Genomic DNA, 8,306 nt, shown 5'->3' with positions numbered 1-8,306 from the left:
CAACAAACAGATTCAGCTATAACTGAAAAATCTAGCCACCGTTTTCATGGGGAAATGTGGGGTTTTTTACTGTAAGTTGGTACAACAGTCAAGACATATTATTCTTTCTGAAAAACTTATTTCAAACACATTTTAAGTTAAGTTCAACAATCAGAAAATAACTTATTACTGCATAAGTCGCAGAGACCCAATCTTCTGCTGGTGTCAGAAGTACATACCATCATGTCTTTGCAAGATCACACCTCTATTTCTCTGTTGAATGAATGTCTGTGTCTTGGAACTTATCAAGCAATTATTCAACAATGACAGATCTGTATTCAGCAGACAGAAATATCCATGGTCGTGTGTGCTGATGAAAAAGGAGGTGACTTGATAGAATGAACTGGGGAATGAATCAAGACACTAAAAAGATAAAAAGTGGCCCCAGAAGCTTTGTCCAGTGTGTATTAACGCAACAGCAAGGGTAATAATCATGCCTAAGAGTGAAAAGAAGTTTCCAAGTCTTGACCCTAGCCATCCACCAGGTAACAGGAACCTATGCCTGAGAACTCTCAGAAACATACTAACTCAAGCCACAACCAGGCCTTCACCATTAAAAATCAAGTTTATAAATAAAAGTGACAGATAGATACAAAACCCCCTACATTCACACCATGCAAGAGCTTGAGGTTCACATGAGTTTTATATAAAATACTCAGTTGACAGATCCATTAGAAAGGGAACTTGGGTGTCATGTCCTTAGCAAAAACTTTGTTTTTTAATAAAATGCTTAGTTTGAAAACTAATTGGAAAATTATTTTGTGCTACCATTTCATTTCCCTGATTCAGTGGAACATATTGAACTGAGTTTCCCTTTACTGTGAGTAAAAGTGACAGTAACAGATTTGAATGGCAACTGCTACGCAGTACCATTCAAAATGGATTTTAGCAATTGCCTTGTCAGGCACAAAGTTTTTTAGTGGTGTAATTCCCCAACTAAGTCAGGTGCGTATGATCCAGTGAATATACCTATCTTTCACTGGGCTGGTATTTGTCGTAAGAAATTCATCAGACATATGACTTTTTGTTTTCAATCCATTTTTAGCTCTTTATACTGAACACCATTTAATTTTACAAACTTCCCTAGGTGCCTCTGAATCATAATTAGTGTTTTAACTAAGTGTAAGTACTGATTTCAGTAAAGTGGCTCCTGCAATAAACGAGGAGAAATGAAAGAAAAATGGCACTTTTTTCCTCTTGGTTTCAACCACTGTGTTAACTCTTCTATACCTTTCTTTTAGTATAAAGAGGAGGAAGACCCACAGTCAATCACTCACATGCCATTAATAAAATCCAGACATTTGATTAATTTCAAATTCACACCAGTTCAATCCAACAAAGCTCCAAGTGCAGCATGGCCAAGCACTTACTAATGCAAGCTATAATTTTCTGTGCAAGAGGAAATGGCTATTAGCTCTGTTTGTTTTCTGTCAGCTCCTTGCAAATTAGTACCCAAAGTGGTGCATTAATGAGAGATCAGTATTATGAAACATCCTGAAAAAAACAAAGAACTTCGCTTATCCCTTCTTTCCAAACAGAAGAGATGTGCAAATCCATGCAGACACTCTTGTTTGTGTGGTCTGTATCACTGAACTTGGGCCTTAAAGAAATTAGTGCAGTGCCACAAAAAATCATAGATTTCAAACTCAGTGCTCTTAGGAACAATTCTGCAGTGGACAAGGGATAAATTACACATCCTAAAAGGTGCTATTCATTTGCAGTTTCTGTGAAAAATGGTAACAAAGGAAGCATAAAAGACCAGAAGCTTTCTTCACCAACCGATGAATTAATCTTCTGCGAATGGACCTCCTACTACAGATGATGCAGCAAAATCTGCACTGGAGCTTTCTACCATGAGGATTTCAGGTTCCTGAAAACACGAGTATGCAAATATGCTAGTACTTAAATATTCAAAACAGTTTTTGAATAACTGAAGTTCAACTCTAAGGATACAAAGTACCCAAAGATAATTAACGTTTGAGCCATCTTTAGGTGTAGCTTTACTTTTCATCACTTTGAGATATTTTCATAGTTGATGATTTGCCAAGATATGACTTAGCATCCCTATAGGTGCCCTAAAGATACCATTTCACATCTACAAAGCACAGCACTTGCTCCTTCCCTTCATATTCATCGTTATTCTAGCTGAGGAATGTATGACACTTTTAACAGTGCAGCTGCTGGAGTGGTCACTGCTAAGTCAAAAAGGCAGATCATCCCCCTCTTCTAAACATGCTTTCCATTTTTGGTCACTTTACCAATTCACCATCATGAGTGAATTATTTAAGGTGACTAACAAAACTACGTATGAAGCAGAAAGCTCTGGGTCAAGTACTGTTACAGACAACACACGTAAGCACTGAGCTGCTGTCTTCAGCCCTTCTGGAGCTGGGTGACTCTTCTTTCAGGTTAGTTACATCGTAGGCCCTCAAGGAAGGACCTTCACCTCCATTATCCAGATGAAAAGCACTGACAGACCACAAGAAAAGAGCAGCTGAACCAAAATCCCACTTAAAAATTTAAATACTGTGGTTTTTCTTTTTTTCTTGAAAGCCACAACCACTTAGCAGAGATGAGAACTCAAATTAAGGATTTAAATTTAAGAAAAAAAAATTAAACTAAAATATTAAACCCTTTAAAAGTTCTTGGGGGAAGGGGGAAATCTACTCAGAATCTGAGAAATATACTCAGAAAATACAGTAGATTTTGTAAAGCCATAAACTAAAGATGTCAGGAGGAGCAGTGGGCCTGAGAAAGTCAGCCTAAGCATTTGAAACAGAGCCCACATCTGTGTCATCACTGTACTGACTAAATTTAGAGATATTTTCCAGCCTGTTTATATCCATCCTCCAAATCAACTGTTAAAGCATTTCATTAAGGCTACCGCTCCATCATTCTCTCAGACTGTCAAATTTGATTATCATAGGTTATGAAGCTATGCCAGCTTACATCAGCTGAGGATCTGCTCTCCTGCTAAAGATTCAGAAGCAGTCAGAAACATTGCCAGCTAAAAGCTGCAGTTAGCCAGAAAACATAAGTCTCTTTTGCCATGTCATTTGACTTGAAGTTTCAATGTTTTGGGTTCTTGCTTTACAACAGAATGAAAATTAGGCCCTTTACATTATCTCTAAAAATGGTAATACTACATCTTCTCCTAGTCCAGTCTTAGTTATGGAGCCATTTGTTCTGTTTTTCATGTAGTTGTGCAACTAACCTCTTTTTTTTTTATTATTGTGTCATGATGCAGCATGTTGCACAGGACAAAAAAATGCTTGCAGTCACTATGAATATACTGAAAATTCCATCTGCCTCTCAGAATACACTGATGATCACTTGTACAATATCCCATACAGCAGTCCTCTTAACCAATGACAATATGAATCTGATGCTGTCATGTCTTACTACTCACAAGATATTAATGTAAATCAAATTTGCATTAGATAGCTATTCCTTAAGAATTATGTTCTTCAGTACTATGACACTGTATCATATTAGAATGCCTTCTGAACAATTCACAGTTGTAACAACTGCTACCAGAAAGCCTTGCCCAGTAGGATAATGCCACTACCCAAACTTGAAAATGCAGCAAGATTAGCATTAAACTACAATAGCAGTCACCTGAGTGTGCAGCTCTATTAATTTCATGAAATACTACTTTTGCAGCATGTATAGAAGGCAGCTTTGCTTCTATACAGGGGTAGAATATCAGCTTTGAATAGATTACCACCACAATACACTGCCTTTGGTCATGATGCAAATTGAGTGCCTTGTTTGCAAAGCAGTCACACCACAGTAAGACCGAAAAAATAGCAGTCTCATTAAGGCATGCATTCATAGCTCCAAATACGGAGCACAGCAACATTTTTACTCAAAGTACACAGCAAACTCTGATGTACTTCTTTATAGCTTTTGTCATTACCACCATCCCGGACTGGTTTTCCCATTAGGATATTTTGGAGATCATCCTTCCCAATGAACTACGACATAGTTCAGTTTCCATGTCATAACTTCTCTACCCCTAAAAGGAAGGCTGTTGACACTACAGTCCTATCAAAGTGCCACACAGTAGATGGGGTGGTAGGCAAAAATTTTATTAGTATGAAAGCTGCAGGAAATAGTAATGAATGGAGGTTACAAATTCATGATGGAGAAAAATAGCGCTCTATGTAGTTCCTGCTTGCCAAATGCAAGTCACCCTGTTGATTTCTCATTCCTGATTGCTTAGTATGTTCCACAGGTTTCTGTAGTTATTCCTTGCAGTTTTACCCTTTTGACTTTTGCCTGTCACTACTGTAATGGTTCCAGTTTTGAAAGCACAGAATAGATACATAAGTATCTTCAGGTTTGTGAAAGATTTTCAAACAGGTCCTAAAATGCTGTGATGCTTTGTTAGCTTTTCAAACACAAGGAAGACATAGCTGACTTGCAAAACAAAGTAGTGAGAAATACACATTTTAATGAGGTCTGTCATTTTAATGGGAAGAAGTCTGTGTACACATGGTGAAGGTTTGCCAACACTGTAGGCTTTTCAGAAGGAGAAAACGTTTGAAAAAGAACATTTATAAAAAGCACAGTCTCCAATCAAGATTTTTTTTTATTGTACTCTCTCTGCCACTTCACATGCTAGAGTAAGGCAAACTGCCACTTGCAGGCTAATTTTTCTGTCTGTTTGATCCTGCACACTTTGGCGTTTATGGTATCAGAATTGGTTACCACAGAAACCACGTGACATCTGCAATTCAAATTTATGGTCATGGCCCCCGGTTCTCTGCAGATAATGAAGCATACTTCCTTGTGGCAAATCACAGTCTCAGCAACAACAGTAAGCAAGAGAAGAGATTTTCTGCTGTCAGATAAATTTGAATAGGAAGGAAAACAAAAACCCACCTCAAATTCTTATGTAAATTAGCTGTATTTTAGACTTCTCCTCCTTCTCCAATTGACATCAGAATATAAAAGAAAAGAATGACCTTTTCCAGATTAATCTGGAGATACATTATCTTCAGAAACATTAAGAGGCTTTGGAAAATATCAGTGTTGGTTCACAGCAGTTCATCCTGTACTGGAAATTAACATCTGATTTCAGCTGAGGTAGAGTGATCTTGCTCAAGCTTTTCCAGAACAGCCATATAGATGAGGCAAGTCCCAATTTACAAGCCAAATGATCCAGTATCATTAGTCTTGGAAAGTTTCAGAAAACCCAACAGATGTGATAAATCTCACCAGAAGCCAGAAGTGTCTGATCAGCTTTACACTTACATTACACTCATTCGTTAGAGAAACTGAACAAAATCCACACTTTCATCAAACACGAAAGATCACACAAGACAGGGAAGCTTAACACCTTCTCCCTTGCATTTAAAATTATTTAAATTTTATTCTGTTTTTCTTTTGCTTTGTAAACACCTTGAGCAAGATAGAAACTGTCAATAGGACGTGACATGAGTATGTAGAACAAGACACTTCAGTGGTGGCTTTGTAAATTTCTCTTCTTCAGCTGTGATGGCTACAAGGGCAGTCCACAATGCCAGCTGGAGCTTATCAACAGAAGATCCTTTCCTTGCAGAACTGAGGTACACAGTGACTCCACTGCTACCACAGAAGCTGTAAGGGGTCATGAAGACAGTGTGAAAGGTAAAAGGGAAAAAAATGAGAGATCCAAGAATCTCCAGGTAACTTCATTGTTTATCTCCTATTTGCACTGAGACTTTGATTATGTCATTGAAGCTTTGCTTTCTCCTTGGCAAAATCAAGAAATACACTTGCCTGCCACATGGGAAAGTTGTGAGCATTAATTTGCACCTGCTACTGCTTGCCATTAGAAGCATATCTGACAGAAATGTTCGTGATGTAGTTAAGGTAAGCATCTGCCAGACAAGCCTGAAATTATCTTTTCCTTTTCCCTTCTGTCACTCAACAGATCACTTAATCAGAAAATAATATTCTCCCTCCCCTGGCAGCACTGAAATCACTTTCTTCCTGCTAGAAATCTTTGCTTGCTGGCCTGTTCCACCGTAACACCACACCAGCCACAGCCTGGGTAGGTCTATTCTTCCTTAAAAGTTCCCTTGACTCTGCTGTTTAATCAGCATGTCAACAATGAAGTACTCTATTCAAAGATCAGGAAGTGAACTGTATTTTGGAAACTCAAGAAGAAAAGGGAAGGCTATGACTGAACTCTGAAAGGCTTGCCTTCATCCCTCACAAAGCATCTTCTAAGTACCCTTTAAATATATATACAATAGGTTGGCCTTGCTAGTCCTCACAGCTGCTAGTAGTAGGGCTTATAGCCCTGTTAAAAGCTCCACTAACAGTCTGAAGGCAGGTCAGAAAGCCAGGGAAACTGGCTATAGATGTGACATGCATAAGACACAGGAACTGGCAATGCTAAAGATAAACCATTGCTAAAGCTTGTCAAGTCATGAAGGAAATTCTTTGTGGGATAGGATCTCTCATAACACCAGTGATAGTGTGGAGCAAAAGCAAAATAGCTCAGTGGAACCATTTACTCCCCAAGAAGGATAAAAGGAGATAGGATCCCAACCTCCAGCATTGCTGCAGTGTAAGAAATACACATTGTGAACCTGCCCTGTGTTCTTACTGTCCTCATTTAGAGGACATCCCTAGTTTGCCTTTTTTTTTTTTTTTTTTCTTTTTTTCAGCTAAAGCTGTCTAAGGGGAGGGAAAACGGTGTTTGGATCAACCCTTTCTTCGACGAATCTGATCTAGCATCTTGCTTTCTGACTACTAGCAAGGACGATACTGCAGAGTTCCTGCAACTCCATCATCACAGCGGGAGTCATTCACATTTAGCACTAGCACACAACATGAAAGTATGCCGCAAGCTTCTGCACTGACAGGAATTACTGCAGAGCCTCTGCTGCAATGCCACTGCCTTACATTGGAGGCTGTCCACTGGTAAGTGAAATAAAGCAGGGTGAGAGCAGGGGAAGAACTGTTGAGGAAGTACTGGTGTGATTGTTTCCTGTGTATGGAAAGTCCCTGCACAGGGGCAGTTATCATGACAGATGGGGGAAGTAATACCCTAGGGCAGTCAAAAATTTACGCTTTCCAGTGACAGTGGTGTGCTGAGAGCTGAGACGCTGCAGTGCATCCTCAATAGCCAAAAGAATCCACTTCATGTATTTAAACTTATTATTGAAATTTTGCATGATTACCAAACATACTCTTTACGAGGCTGGTTCTCTGCAAAGTTTAAGTTCAGCCAGAAAGCTGGTCACAACCCCAGCACCTTTGCAGTTTAGAGTGGCCTCAGGAGCTGGCAAAGAGAAGCTGGCAAAAGCTCAAAAGCTGCCAGAGAGCTGAGGACAGTCAGAACACTATGTGCTTTTTTAACACCCTCTGTCCCCAGCAGGCCACCAGTATGAGAAACAGAGAAGAAATTGGCATTAAAAAGGTGGCTGTATTAGCTAGAAGTTGTGCCAATCTCTGCTTTTTTTTTTTTTTTTGCAGTACAGAAAAGGAGCAGAGAATCTATTCCCATATGTTACCTATTCCCACATGGTATTTTTGCTTCTGATGACAACAGTACCATGACTCAGTCCCTTCAGTGGACCTGTACACAATAAAACGCTCACAAGTTTTTCACTCCTGTGCAAAGGCATCTGGATTCAGACCCACCATCCTTACGAGTTCCCCACACAGCAGTACTGGGAGCCCTACCCTACACGGCACTGCCACAGAGAAATCTGTGCTCTATTCCCCAGAATGCCAAAAAATTTGGTAGCTGCCTGAGAGTTTCTTCAATTTAAGTGACTCACTCAGCTCGGTGGTGATAAAGAAACTCTGAGAGAGGGGCAAAATGAATACAAGAACACTAACAGTTTTGGGGGTTCTCAGATATCTTACCTAGACAAGTGCACAGCACCAGGTTTCTCATCTGGAACAATAAGAGTTGCCAGCTCCTGACCTATCACACTGTGCTACCATAAATAAATAATGGCTTTGAATTTTAGAAGCAGAGTGTGAACCATGAAATTACATATTCATTCAAACATTCATACTTCTCTCATGTCTCCAAAGCAATTTTTATGAAGATGCTTCCTCTGGGTGGATAGAATTGCAGCTTTAAATTTTGTTGCTGCACTTTCAGGCAGGTGAGCTGTGGATCTTAAAACCATATACAGAGGTGTATGACAGTACAGAGAGCGGAGAAAGAGGGAAAGAGAACACAGAGCGCGTATCCATCCAGCTAATCTGGATGCTCCTAATCTGGAGCCCAGGTACAGCATGCTTATGGATCATGA

Source organism: Numenius arquata, chromosome Z (assembly GCF_964106895.1).
Source record: "Numenius arquata chromosome Z, bNumArq3.hap1.1, whole genome shotgun sequence".
NCBI classification, from domain to species: Eukaryota; Metazoa; Chordata; class Aves; order Charadriiformes; family Scolopacidae; genus Numenius; species Numenius arquata.
This window is presented reverse-complemented; position numbering follows the sequence as displayed.